The sequence below is a fragment of the Sipha flava genome, unplaced genomic scaffold, assembly GCF_003268045.1.
Source record: "Sipha flava isolate LNK unplaced genomic scaffold, YSA_version1 75_pilon_pilon, whole genome shotgun sequence".
Lineage (NCBI taxonomy): Eukaryota > Metazoa > Arthropoda > Insecta > Hemiptera > Aphididae > Sipha > Sipha flava.
Window position 1 is genome coordinate 1,723,773 of NW_020273615.1, and position 15,987 is coordinate 1,739,759.

General features: G+C 25.8%; 1 protein-coding gene across 2 annotated transcripts in view; it reads right to left on the reverse strand.

Moving 5' to 3' along the window:
• LOC112692583 (low density lipoprotein receptor adapter protein 1-like) overlaps positions 1-15,987 on the reverse strand; it is a 34,851-nt gene that overhangs the window by 17,893 nt on the left and 971 nt on the right. The window lies entirely within an intron of this gene.

Below are 15,987 nucleotides of genomic sequence, written 5' to 3' on the forward strand. Positions count from 1 at the left end.
TATCAGTAACAAAGAGCCGACCTACTAGCAAATCAGGCAATATCATCCCCCGAATCGACTGACATAAAGGCACTGCCATATAACATATAGATATCAAGAATAATCGATATTACCTCAATCCAAAAATGGTACTCTCAATGGAATATCATAACTAATAATAAATTAAAAAAAAAAAAAAAAAACCAGTTCAAAAATGACGATACCCCACCAATACAACCCGTAAAGTACACTATTACCACAAGAATCATAATATATCATACACATCTCACTCACTCTCATATTTTCTATAATATACATATAGTACCTATAATATAATATATAATTATAAGAATAACTTTATAATGAAATAGGAATTTTAAATTTTATTATTACGTATTACGTGAATTATTTAGTCTGATATAAATATTTTTAACATTTTTAGATTAACACTTTACGCGATATATTTTATATTTTATTTATAAAATAAAAATGTTCAACACGTAATTTTTTTTGTTCGATATAAATTATTATGCATTAATCGTTTTATAAACTACTTTTTTCTGATATCTTCTCATATTTGTAACACTAAACAGAAAAATAAGATTAGACAAATAATTAAAAACACAAGGAAAATTATCTCATTAAACCGGATGGTAATACGAAAAACCACAATTTTGATAGTGTTACGCGATGAAAAACAAAATTTAAATAAAATATTCACGATTCATGTGGTTAATGTTCACCACATTGATGTATAAATTGGAACATTCATTCTATTACCTACGTTTGTATTTTATGTTAATTTACGAAAGCCATTGTGCAGTTATTAATCATGGTTAATCATATGCGACTTATCAAATAACGTACGATAGTACACCACAAAAGTTTATGGAAACATTTTATTTTTCATATTCTAATGATAAACATAAGTGCATAAAATAAATATGATAAAAATATTCTAGAACTCTTAATATCTTCATATATAACGAATATAATTATATTGGTACGAATGATGTACCTGCGTGTCTTAATAGTCAATATTAGAGGTAGGTATACCGATTCCTCTCGAAAACGCGCAGTAGACATTATCATGCGAATTATGTGTTCTACGGATACGAATCCTTAGAACGAACATTACGAAATGGATTTACATGAATATACTCGTTTCCTATCAATGAGTTGTAAGAGGAAACTGTGCACGTTATTACATATCATTATCGAACAGTGAGCGTAACCCGTAGGAAAATATTACAAAATAAATTACGTCTCAAAATCCTTTCCGCTGAAATACATCTTGAACTATAATTATACGACACATTTTCATGCAACAATATTTAATCATAAATCATATACTAGCGGTTTATTGAGTTCAATCTAAAATATCCAAGATTTATTTTTAAACGAATCACGAACAGTTAACTTACACGGGGAAAAATTTTATTTTATTTTATTTTAATTAAATTTTTTAATTTAATTTAATTTAATTTAATTTTTCCTATATAACATGATGAAAACTGACTGTTATTCTAAGGTTTTCGAAATCAATCTCATGGTGACGTGATCAATGCTTTGTTTCACTGTCATTGTTTTAAAATTATTTTCTGGAAAACATCTTAATCGAACTGACTTCTAAGAACTAAACGTACTGCTTTTAAATATTAATATTATAACGATGAATTTTCCTGACTCGAGATAAATGTTAATAGTAATCAGTGATTGTCATTACAAATAAATTGCGAATTAACATCAAATACTGAAATACAAGATAACATATTTTTTTCGTATACACTTGTGACTCATCGAACCAAACTAATGATTATTTTGAAATTTAGTGATAAATGGAAAAAGGACAACTTTAAGCCACATTGGTAACAATAATTCATGGGTGTATTTAAAAATTAAAAATTACATATTTTTCTTAAATGGTTAAACTATAAACCTGCAATCATCGCACCGACAAAGTCTAATAGATTAATAAAAATACAACGCATAGCTTATTTTATAAGTATTACACTTTTTTTCTGAGTACTCGTATAAAGAATTTCAATCCCAAACAAAAGATTAACTCATCATATAATTGTATAGATATTATCATATATACACAGTGTACACATATATACATACCTAATTTATAAAGAATTAATAAATATAATATGCTTTTTTATGTTTGAGTAAGAAAAAGTGCATGAAGATGTGTGATTCATTAATAAACGAAGATCTATGATTATTTGTATCAACATTATATAAGGATTTATTTTAAGCAATGAAAATTAAACCTATAATTACGGCGATCTATAGTCATCACCAGTAAGTGGAAGGTTTTTAAGTATTCTAACGTATCTAAGGACCAAGAATATATTATACATTCAAAAACATGTCAATCATATTGAAAGCTTTGAAGATTCGAATGCTGTTATGTAGTATACATTATACTGACGATAAAATCATTAATACAATCGGTTAAACAGTGAAAAATTAAATAAACAGACATCATATAATACAATAGTATCTTAGTGTTTTCAATCCTATATAATTCCACAACCTACGGAGAAATTATATCAATTGCGTTCCTCGAAATATTTTCTAATTAATTAATTTTACTCAATTGGAAAAAAATGGATATTCGCTATTTTTACGGAATCTAAACTCCCAAATGTTACGATTATTTTACCCGAAAATCCAAAATCTTTTTTTCCGAACGCCTTTTTCCCGATGGTTATTGTTCCCGAAATAAAAAATATTAAAAGTTTAAATTAAAAATGTTGTTATTATGAGGAATTTTTTCTGTATATTTACAGAAATTCTGTTTATTTACAGTAATATTGTATACTTTTGGAAAAAATACCATTCTAGAATTTCGATTAAGGAGAAAAGATTTTGGGTTTTTGGATTTTCATGTAAAATACCATTCGGGAAAAATTTCATTCGGGAATTTTGATTCAAGAAAAATACCGGTAACCAAAAAAAAAAAGTCTTTAACATAAAATTAATAAAAACGAATTTAATAATTAATATTTATAAAAAAAAACATTTTCAATAATAGATTCGATGTTTTGGTATTTATATCTATATTACTCGTATGGATATATATATATATATTGATTTTCACTAGTTTTAAAAAATACACATCTATATTATAATATTATTACCTAAAAACCACATACAGGTATATGAATATTTTATTACTATTATTTTAATACTTTATAATATAACTATGATATTACAATAAAATATTTAGTATTTTATTCAACATTTTAATTACAATTACAAGGTCTTAAGTAATATTTGTTTGCTGCTACTATAAAATATATTTCCGAAAATATAATTTTTGATCAAAAGTACATAATCATAATGAACTCCGTCATTTCCCAGTTAATATTTAAAAAAACAAAACAATTTTGCTTATATAAGTATAAATAACCTTAAACCAAATTATTCATAAATACTGGTTTAATAGAAAATATATATATTCTGTAAACATTTTAATCTTAAGTTAATCAAAAATATAACTCATGCTGCATTTTAACTGTAGTGCGTATTGTGGTCAAATTGCTCGTTCGTTTAAAAAAAAATTGTATAATATATGCGGCATTAATATAATAATATACTGTGAAATTACTATATAATATGTATTATAATGCAATGAAACAAATCTATCATTATTTACATATCAAAACTATACGTTGTACGTACTCTTAAGTCCTGAATTAGTTAACTTAAATTAATGCTAATGTTCGATAGCAATATAAAAAGCAAAAAAATATTTCACGCATGCGTACTCTCACGTTTGAAAAAAATGGTTTTTTTGGAAACCACGAACCTAGAAATCCGTGCGTAATTATTTACGTAAATACATATATTTTGGTATTTTTTTGTATTTATTATTAATTTATAATATTTTATAACAATAATTAATAATAAAATTACGTCAGATAACAATAACATTAATTTAAAATGTCTGCAATTTTTATTAATTTACACAATAAATAATAAATATATTTTAAGTACTTGTAATTTACTTATGTTGTCATTTGAATAAATACTTAAAATAATCTTAATATCTTTAAAAATATTCGTGTTGATATAATATAATATTAATTTATTAAAAGTTAAAAACGAAAACGTTTTTTTTTTCTTTTTTTGGAGTAGGTAGGAACGTACACTGAATCTTCATAATAAAATTTTAAAGGGTGTAAAAACATATAAACGTATACGATTAAATGAAACTGGGGAAAAACTATAGCGGAAGTGCCTTCTACGTCTCTATTATAGTTATCACATTGACCCAAATAAAAATACCAATCATAAGCCCAGGTAGTTCCAGCATTTTATATTGAAATATATTATATAGGTCTTAGAACTTGTTATGAATGTATTATGATCACTATCATCAATACCTATTAAATAATTAACCATATATTATGTACCTACAAAAATTTCCATAGAAAGATTGCTTAAACAGTAATCGTTTAAAATGTTCTGATCTTTAAGTGTATTGCTACATATATATCCTGCACACATTAAGTATTTAGAAAATGCTTTTACGTGTGTATGCATAATTGACGATTTGCGTGCATTGTGAATCGTTTAAAAAATAAACGGTTTGAAAGATAATAATTACAAATATTTTGTATTACATTTTCAAACATATGGATTTATTGTATAATATATGTAAGAGTATACGCGCGATATGCACGTTTTTTTTTCTACGAAAAGTTCCATTTGAATATGTACAGAAAAATATAAACCGTAATTTATACACGATGGTATAATATCATATTTATAACTTTGTTTTTCACGAAACAACTCTCCAAACGTAGTTGATACATTTCCAAACATTAATTGATGACGCCGATACGTCTTGGTTCAAATCTCCACATTTTTACATTACGAATTTCCTAGACATAATCACTATCAACAGTAGTAACGCGCTTATACGACGCAGATAGATCATACCAATGTGTGTAGAACTAGTAATGTTGTTGTCACATATGCTGTAAAATACATGTTATACATGTGCAATCATATTATAATGTATCTAATGCATATTTAACAAAGGTTGACATTCATACTCGTGATATAACTTCTCAAAACCCCTACGCATAAACACCCAATCGAGTTGATATTTTTAATACGTACAGATAGCAACGAGTCGAATTTTCTAAAACAGTGTAAAGCAAAATATTTTGTGTGGCACCAATGGCATCTCATTAATACGTATTTTAAACTAATCGTTTTTTTTTTCTACACCAAAATATATACAAGCCAATCAAGTAAATATTAGAAACGCGTAGTTAACTTAATAGTCATACCACTCAATTTATTTACAACTGTTATTAGACTAATTTTCATGATCATTATTTTAATTGAACACAATATATTATATATAGTTAAAATCAATGCTCGACTTCGAAAAATTAAAGAAGAGGGACTCTATTTATTTTAAAAAAAAGAGCGTCTCCAAAACTTGTTAAGCGTTATAATTATAACATAATAATAGTAGGGGGACGCTAAAATTTCTGAAAACTATTTGGGGTACTCCGTCCCTTTGCGTCCCCCCTCAAGTCAAGCACTGGTTAAAATTGGTTTTAAAATACCTTTACAGGATGCGGCAAAAATAATTCCTTGATTAAGGAAACTAATAAAAACTAAAACCAGTCAAATATCAAAATAAAAAATTGTATTTATAAATCGTACATATAATGCTATTTTATATTAATTTTTTTTTAAATTATATCACTGAAGTGGTGGCTCTCATTTTTGATACACTGATTAAGCCTTTCTCGATAATTTTCTATAACTCTACATGTCATTTGGAGGAGAATAGCATAATAATGTTCTGGGTTATTACATATTATTCCAAATCTATATGATCATTAATTTAATGCATAAGTCTGGAAAACTAACACATCTGTCAACCCTCGTGTAAAGGAACAATTTTAGTCTACCGCTTTCAACAGAAAAATTGTTGGTGCAGTTACTGTTAAAAATAATTTTCTAATAATGACGAGTAAAGGCACCATTTCAAACATGATATTTGGGTTTCGGTCATAAAATCGATAAAATTAAACACCCAACGCTTTGACAACAGAAAATACAATGTTGCATCATCATATTCCTATTATAGACATCACGCAAGTCTTTGATAAAGTTTAACACAAAGGATCACTCTAAATAATTTCGGTACCGTACTTCCTTCTACTTGAACATCGGGAATATTCCAAGTGCATTCCGTTAATTTTTACCTTTTTCATGAACCGAGTACGTCCGTAGTTTTATTTCCAAATCATATCGAAATAGGCACTCGGGCTGAGTGCCTATTTTAGATAAACTAATCAAATACAAATTTTTAAGATATAGGTTTGACAATCAAATTACAAATACAATTACAAATAGTAATTGAATCATATTTAATTTTTAAGACTGTGAAACGCTGAGGAAATTGCATTTCATTTTAGCTTTCATAATAATTTAGCACGATTATAACTTAGTTACGGTCAATAAGTCCTCTTGAACTACACGCGAAGTAGTGCCGTAATATTTAATAGTTTTATTAAAATATTCAAAAATGTCATTGTCAGATAATATGCTGAGCCAACACGATAAGTAATACAAATTATAGATGGGTATAAATTAAGATTCCATAAAATATTAAAAAAAATGTAAAACGATATAATTATGTTAACAAAAATTGTAAAGCGTATATGAAAACCGATGGAAATGGAGATACTGTTATAGAGAGTAAATTAAAACATAACCATGAAAAAGATAAACAAGACATTATGGTTAGACAAGTAATTCGTAATTCATTAAGAGAAGCATAGGATTTGTGAACAGCCTCTTAAATGTATACATCATGACAAGACCACGTAATATTCAAGATTTACATGAAGTATTGGATTTGTTAGACATTAAAACTTATGACGATGAACAATTTCTCATGGTAAATTATAGTAATCTAAATATACGAGTAGTAATGTTTTCATATGAAATACTTCATTAAAGTATTCATATGAATACTTTAAGTACCATTAAAACAATATATGTAGAAATATAATTTTTTAACAATTATTTACAATACATGGTTTAAATAATGTTCATTACATATCTTTAGTATACTTTTTACTTAATAATAACAATGCGAATCATACACAAAATGTTATTATATAAAAAAAACCTAAGATTTAAATTACCTAAATTTAAGTTTTTTCCCGAATATATATTTAGTCGATTTTCAATTATCTATTCATCTTAGTGCATTAAAAATTTGGCCAGCCATAACTATCAAAAGATAACGATTCAATTTAGGGCATGCTTGGTAACATCACATTCAAAATTCGAAGTTGAGTAAAGATTATCTCAACCAGACAGAAATAGGTTTATTTTTGAAAAATATATTTGGAATACCATTATTAAATAAAGAAGATGTAGAGAAATGCTTTGTTGAAAATTGTATGACTAAAGGTATATTGCCGGAAAATCAAAAACTCAACCAATTTATGGATTATTAGAAAATTTTATAGATTCTGGAGCAAAATTATGTGTGGGCTGATAAGAGGAATATTTTTGAAAGAACAACAAATGCATATGAAAGTTTTCAAAATAAAAAGACTAAATTTTGTCAAAAGGATGGCGTTTAATTACCAGCCTTTATAGATATTCTAAAAAAAAATAAAAATACAAAAACATTAAAAAAAAATAAATACGCTCACCCAATTTCAAGGGTGTAAGCTAAAATGAAATATGATAACATATAAAATAATAAAATATTTTTGGGGTGTAGCCAGTTTATCTCCTCATAGTACACCCTGGGTAATTCTATATGAACTGTGACGCACACGGACTACGTCAAAAATATGACCTTTTTTTCTTGGGACGCACTGGAGTGATACCTTATTCTGGACGCTCTCGGAACATTAAATTAGGGTAAATTCGGGACGCATTCGGGAAACCCGTAAATATCATACTCGAACGATACACGTTTTCAAGTACATATACGTTAAGATAGTTGAACCTTCAACAATCATTTTTGTGTTCAAACTAGGATTCCGCAAGGAGACGACTTTGTTCCGGAAGTATACAATATTTTTATTTCAGATATGCCTAATAACAGAAAAACAATATTAGCAGCTCGCACCCTCAGAAAATGTTGTTCAATGTCTTATAAAAGTCTTTGTCTATATATTTAAAAATACAAAAATAATTTTTTTTTTTACAATTGCACAGATTGTGGATTTGAGTTCTAGATGAAGGTTTAAAAAATACATATATAGGTAATCGGTGCCATATATATTTACGCTCTTAGTCAAATAATAATAAAAATGTTTTTACCATAATTTTTTAAATTTAAATTACGAATAATTTTTAGTTCATCAAATAAATAATATGATTGTTAAGGATATGAATGTATGATACGTTAAAAATTGTTATGTATGTGTATAATATATGGAAAGCAATTTGGATTGCATTATTAATAAAATTAAGACTCTAAATATTTATTATATGATAATTAGGTTTGTGATGACTATCTATGAGTATATATATTTAATACCTATAAAATTATATAGATTGCAGTAGATAATGTATATTATATACATATTTAAGAAAATTGATAATTATTTATACTATTTATATTTCTTATTCTGATTTTATATAAATAACCAAATGTAAAAGCAGCTTTTTGAGTATTGTAAATATATATTTATATTATTTTTTCTTTATTAATCCTAAAATGGGTTAAAAAATATAAAAAAAATTTCAAATATTCTCGTTATTTAAAGTTATTACAAACATTATACACGCCTTCTATTTATTAATTTTTTCGTATGACAAACTGGTACCTAATATATGTATAATATATTTAATACTGAAATGTGCTTCAGATTTGATCAATTATACTAAATTATAAAAAAAAAAAAGTATCAATAATAAAAAGGTCTACGGGACAAAAATTTTCAAATATATTTTAATTTAAATATTTTTCTTTTTGAATTTATAAACAGTTTAAGTTATGCCCACTATATGTAACAGATAAAGTATTAATATAATTAAATATAACAGAAAATTGGCTGTGTTAACCGTTTCAATTCAAATATTCAAACATATTTGCATAACAAGAAAATTGTCGTTTTTGAATAAATTTTTATTTTAATTTCTCAGAAAATTAATATTTTTCCAACACTGAAACACTCAATAAACCGGTTAGGATCCATAAATATATATGTATACAGTAATAGTTGCAGATACCTTTCATAAGAACGACTATGGCCAATATGCTTTTTTTTAAAAAAACATGAAATTATTTTGTTAGCAATAAAAAGCTATGTTAACACATAAAATCACGTAAAACTGTGACCCATAAAACATTTTCTTTTTTATAAGCACATACCAATTATAATAAAATATAGTATAGTCGATACGAAAGAGCCCAGCACGAAAAAACCCGAGCTGCTTTTCTGGGTTAAACTTGCTCATTATTTTGAAAAACACATAAAAACCCAGGCTGCTTTTCTAGATGAAATAGAAATTCACTCTTATTTTTTTTTTTTAACTTGTGTTAAGTTTCAGAAAAATTTGCCTTAGGTATTATTTATTTTTCCAATTAAATTATTAAACTGATTTGAAAAAATGAATAATTATATTTTTAATTAAGTACAATTAAAAGTATAAAATGGAAAAAATTACACACTAACGGATAATAGAAATGTTAACAATCTTTTATTTTTAAAAAGGTATCAGCATTGATTAAATATACATATAATCAATGGTATCAGGTAACTTTCCTGTAAATACTTAATGAACAATCCAAACAAAAATTAATAATTAACAAAATAAATACTAATACATGGAAATAAATTCCGATTTTCGGATGGGATTTAAAAAAAAAACCATCTCTTAATACTTTTACAATAAAACCCGCCAGCTTTTTGAGTTTTTTCTATAATACCCAGGTTTTTATCAACCCTTTAATATACGCATACATTGTGTACAGAAAGTTCTGAATCGTAACGAGATTGCAATAATGATCACGAACGTGCAACGATTTACCGGAGATATATACGTTAACCCATCGCTTTTGGTAATGTTATCATCGAACAAAATATTTATATAGCCAATTGAATTCGATCAATAGCAACCAGTTGCGATTTTGAATTTTACCATACGTATACGATCCATTTACTAAATAAAAGGTTTCTGAACTTTCCACGCCCACTATGTACTCTTAAAAAGTTTATATTTAATAACATTTATTTGCAAACAATTGAAATAATAATTATCTTTATTTCCCTTTCTTTCGGCCAGCAGTTGCATACGCCGACGTTCATCTGCGGTCCAGTACAGTACAATTGAGTTTGTTACGTGTATTTGTAGAATCAATTTCTGATCAGAGATAACGTTCAACTACTTTAAATCACCATTTTATCATAAATCATGAGTAGAGCGCGGATTTGTATGCATTTAAATATATATTCTGGTTGATCATATGATATGCTAAGTGAGCACAAAATTTGTTTCATATTATAACAATTTAAAATTTGTTAACATTTTAGTGTATATATTTATGCATATTTAGAATTTTTAGCGAATATTTTGTTGGTTTTTAATGCATATAAATCCGTGTTCTAATCATGAGCATTAAACACTTTCGGTGAAAAGTGTTTCATGCTATAAACTTACATAGCACACGCATTGAGTAAGATTTAAAAAAAAACACGATATAATATTTATTTGTCCATGTGAACATTGTAATTTTCTATTGTATACCATATTATATTATTAATATAGCTTGATAAGCAAAATGTAAGCACTAGGTGCCCACCATAACAGATTCGTCGAAAGTGACCGAGAAACTATATGTATAACATAAATGACAAAATAGTTCTTTGTCATAATTGCATCTGATAAAACACAAATATGAAATTATAGGACAATACAAAAAACTTAGCAAAGTATGATTTGAAAGTGAACTCACACGCACGCACGTGCACACTCGCAAACTAAAAAACCACAATGATATTGATTAGTTAATCGTCACAGCGGCGCCACTTTATATTTTCGAGCTATTACGATTTAAGTTAATGGAAGTTTGACACGATTTTAATCGTACAGTCGAAATGTATAAACTTATTTTTACTACTCTTAATTCATTTTATATGATTTTTCATTTATTTATCTCACTTTTTAGATTTTATGATGTTTTTTGCGATCTACTGAAATCCATAATTAGGAGCATTAGGAGGACACTGCATCGGTTAAATAATAATGTATTTATTAACTTGTGTGTATTTTAATGATGTATTACGCAACATATTATATTATTCAATGTCGTCAAATGGTTTGGTTGTCGTTGGATAAATGTTGCTCTGAGTTCGGGTAATACTATCTGGCATTGGTATTGGCGTTATTTCCCTCGTTTTTTACACATTCGAACGCGACTACAGTTAGTGTACACTACGAGTGTAACGATGTATGCTTGATCTGCGTAGAGGTACAATTATTGCACACAGATTAAATGGATTTCTGGTTTCTCGTAACATAAATATTGTTCACATCGTATTCGATGAAGTCAAACATTATGCATTCAACTACGTGGCATTCGAAATCATAATAACAAAATAATTTCTCCTCCGAGCAAAAATAATGGTTACTTCAACAGCATAGCAGTTGCATTACTATTACAATACTTCATTATTAAATTATAATTTTTAATAAAATTATTTTAAATAAATACATTTTATCTCACATAGAACAAGTACATTTTGAAAATAAACCAATTTTTTCCCCTTGAATTCTATATTTATTTTTTTACATCAAGTAATGTAATTAATATATAGTTTCTCTTCAATTGTTTTCCCAGAAATTTAATCATGATTATTGTTCAATTGTTTGGTAATCCAAAAAAAAATGTTTTGTCTTTTTTGTTTTTGTTTTTAAAAATGTAGCAATAAATCAATTTAAATGGTAATACTTATCTTTGCTCCAAAAAAATTAAGATCTTGTTGTACTTCTACTAAATCATACAAAGTCTTCTCGAAAGTTTAGGTTATAACATATTACCTATCGTAATTTTTTCTATTGAAATTGATCATTTCCTAAAATATAATATTTTAAACAATAATGTTGATAAATTAGTTTTTAATAAATGAGATACAATATCTGTACAATGCAATATAATACATAGAATTTGCGAATAGCAATTAATCGCATAACACATTCATACATATTTATGCATATTAATCAATACCATTTTAATGAAGGCATATAAATCAGTTGACCATACAGCGTGCAAAATGCGTTTGTTAAAATCGAAGGTAAGTAGATTAAAATGAAGAAAGGATGACAAGAATCAGATATTGATTCATGTATATCAGCAAAATAATGAATTTCGGGTGTTCCAATGAAAATATTACATAATTATTATTCTAATGACAAAAGTAAGACCAATCTATTTCCTCTGCCCTAATTATAGAATTGCACGTACGAATTTGTGATTTTTTAATCTTTTCCTATTAAAACACCTTATTATAACTTTTTTTTGTTTAAAAAGAAAAATTTACAATCTGTACAATAACATAACAATAAGTAAATATGGTTGTAATATGAATATAATTGATATGAGTAACAAAATTGGGGAAGTCATGGGATTAGTTATAACTTTAAAAACTAAAACCATACATATAATATGAAGTAAATGAGTTAATTTCGATTATTTTAATTGTATAATTCACATAAAAGTTAACACAAATTTACACATTGAAGATTTAAAAGTCAATGCAATGCAGATTTTTAGTAAACATCAATTTCAAAATATTTATTTGAAAAAATGTACTCATTATAGATATTATGAAAATACCGGTCGTTAATAAAGTAATATTTTTAAAACACGAAACACACGTACTAAAAGGATCGATTTATAACTTAAGAACTTAAGAATACTATTAATATTTATGTTTTTTGATGGATATGGTTTAATTTTAAAATGTTTTGCTTTAATCTTCATTAATATTGCGTATTAATTGAACTAATTTGGTGTTATTTTCATAATGTTATAATAATGCTACAATTTTTTTTTATTTCAATTATAATTACTTTCCGAGAATTTTTTTCAAAATATTTTGAATATAGTAATTAAAAGCATTCCATGTATTATTATAATAATTAAATAATATTTCATATTATCATATTTAGAAACTTGATAATAACATTTAAAATATAATATAATAATATCCCTATTAGTATTATATTATAATTTAAGCAAATAACTAAATATAAATTAAAAATATTAGCAATTTAATTTGTGGAATATTCATATTTTCAAATTCATATGCATAACGCATAAATATAAATAATATTTATTAAATATACATTGTTACGATAAAAAGACATGGACATTAGTAGTCGTATCAAAGTATAGAATCCAACCACTGAACTTTAAACTATAATGTGATTTTTAAAGTGCCAGGATATATATTATATTAAGCTTCTTTAATATTTGGCAACAGAATTTACAAAACAAAATATTGGAAACCATACAAAAATAATAGGCAGACCATAATTTTTACAGCAATTGTGCAAAATATTTAAAGCATTTCAAAATAGATAACGAAGATGTCCACATATTTATTGTTTATTTAAGAAACAAAACAAAATAAATAAAAATAATTGAAGAGGACTGGAAAAGACGAAAATTATACAAATATATCATACAATTAAAATATGAAATTCACAAAGTAGGTTATCAATAATCAATTCAACATAAATATTTAAATATTTAATTTCATCTATATTTAGTTTCAAATAGTTATACTCAAAATTATATCATAATATAACATTTAAAATAAGCTCCGATAGTTTAATACATAACAATTTTATCGTCGTATATATTTAAAAATACACGCATTTCGAATAGTGACAGTTATATAAGAATATAAAGAAAAATATAGGACAAAATTAGATGATTTCCATGGCCTTATAAAAGTCATGCATACCAAATACTCTTGAAATTAAGTGCAATAATCAAAAATGAATCCGAATTCTAATGGTTTAATATATATTTCCTTTTAATAAGTATGTTGTGTGATGGAATATTCGTGTTATGTTGGAATCAACCATTGTTGTCTCCTTTTAAAGTAAATTTTCAACGTTTGTCAGGCTAAACGTGTGCTTTCTTCTTATGAATTTTACGGTAGTAAATTTTAAGTGTAATTTTTTTAGTTTTAAAATAATATATTCTTCTATAAGACGGCGTCTAAAGTTTTGAGGACCATCGTTCTATTACATAAAAGAAGAATACATTCTCATGTGTGTGTGAAATTATGTAATGGTATGAGAAACCACGTTTATGTAATATGGTATTATAGCATAAAAAAAAATAAAGTATTTTTATAAGTATATTAATTATAACGTATAAATACTGTTTTATGGTTCTCGAGTACATGATCTCAAAAACTATAAAATTGAGATAAAGTAAAATATAAATGTACCATAGGCATGCGCAGACCTATATTTTAGGGGGTGCCTACAATACTTTTGGGTTCTATCTTAACAAAACGTGTAGGCATATTTAATAAATTATAATTTATAAATAATTAAATAAACATAATTTCAATTTTTTATTTAATATAATAATATATTAGTATCAATGCATATGTTTTCCTTAAATCTCGTGTACTTTTCTCAGATAGCTTCAATTACTTATGATTTATATTTTTGTAGTAGATTGTAGCTGTTATATTACCTATCGTAATAAGTTTTTGCACGAAAATTAAAAAAATTTTGTTTAATATTTCTATTACTAAAAAAAATTTATTTTTTGCCACATATTTTAGAATAAATTTAATATAATTTGAGTAAAACGGTTAAAATACGGGCCCTTTAATCTTAGATTTAAATTGTAGGGCATTGTTTACAACATTTCGGGAGGTGCTCGGCACCTCCCGTGCGTATGCTTTTAAAATGTACTTGTATTCAGAAAACGTATAAAATAAAAACGATTTTATTCCGTATATTGTAGTCTTATATTTTTATTTTTAAATTATTACATTACGTAGTACAATAGTCAATTATTTAGAGCTCTATAATATAACCAACTAATTATTATTATGCGAAACTATAAGCCCGAAAATAAATGTCACTCTATTCGCTATTGAGGCTTGTAAAAAAAATAAAAATAAATAAATACACCATAACCAATTTTCTAATTTTGCCAGTTGAGAGTATAACAGATCACCTGTATTTTCCATTAATTATACAAACACATTGTTGTTGAAATAATATGTTTCCAGCTGCTATATTTGTAATATGACGTAATGTGTGTTTTCGTCGACTTTTACTAGCTTTTTAGTCGCAATATATATTCAATCGCTGTGGATTTTATGCTTGTGATGGTATATTGTTGAAAAATATTAAATAAAATAGATTTAGCATCAATATTTTGGGCGTCGAATGTGCTGTGGTTATTAAATGTATTGTTTTTCATTAAACATTCTAATCAGATTTTGATTTAATTATTACGAAAAGACTTCGCATAACATCTCATCTGCACTAGAATTATATTTTTTCACGGTGTTATAGTTTAATAGCCTCAGCAAACAATTTTATACAAACAAATTATAGAAAAATTACTTATTAAATCTAATTTTAAATATTTCACTAGCATTTTTCTAAATCTTTTAAAAATATCAATAACATTCTTCAACCAGAATGTTATAAAATGGATAATATGGGAAATTTGGCAGTACCAGGGCTCTTAATCTATGGGGACTTCCTGTATTTTAACAATAACAATTTTTTTATTTTTGTCATTAGCAAAAATATTTTTGAGTTGAAAATTGAGAAAATGAATTTAATATACTTTATTTTATTATTATTCATTTATAAAAGTACAATTTAAATTGAGGATTATCCATACATATACACCTATTTAATATAAATTAAAAATACTAATATAATGCATTTTTGAGAATATATATGTAGGACCATTGTTAGGTGTGCATACCCCTCATTTAT